This window comes from Hippocampus guttulatus, chromosome 9 (assembly GCF_054856545.1).
Source record: "Hippocampus guttulatus isolate MCC_2025c chromosome 9, RoL_Hgut_1.0, whole genome shotgun sequence".
NCBI classification, from domain to species: domain Eukaryota; kingdom Metazoa; phylum Chordata; class Actinopteri; order Syngnathiformes; family Syngnathidae; genus Hippocampus; species Hippocampus guttulatus.
The window spans coordinates 10,178,196-10,178,680 of NC_141269.1; positions in this window are offsets into that span (position 1 = coordinate 10,178,196).

Consider the following 485-nt stretch of genomic DNA (forward strand, 5'->3'; position numbering starts at 1 on the left):
TCTTCAGCTCGCTTTGCAGATTTTCAATGGGGTTGAGGTCTGGGGACTGACATGGCCATGGGGAGAGCTTGATTCTGGGTCTGGTGAACCTCCGCTACAGTTTTCAGGATGAGCTTATGCTTCTGCATGAAAGCTTTTAACACCTCTTAACCTCGGGTGCCAATAATTACGGAGGGTACTGTGTGTGCCTTGCCTCCATCAAGGTTATCAAAAACACTGCTTGAAGAGAGTGTTGACAAGTATTAAAATCAAAGACGTCATTCATTTGCACCGAAGCAAATGTTTGTGGGTTTGTGCATGAGATTCTTGGCACCGACTCTGTCGAGCCCCCCCTCACTCCTCCCCCGGCTATTTCTCTCTCTCTCTCTCTCTGCTGGCCGTGGTGTTCGTCAGTCCAGGAGCATTTAACGTTAGCGAGGAGAGCGAGCCTCTGAGCTCAGCCGTGAAACGGCAAAGTGGCAGGCGCGCCTCTCGCCATTTCCTCC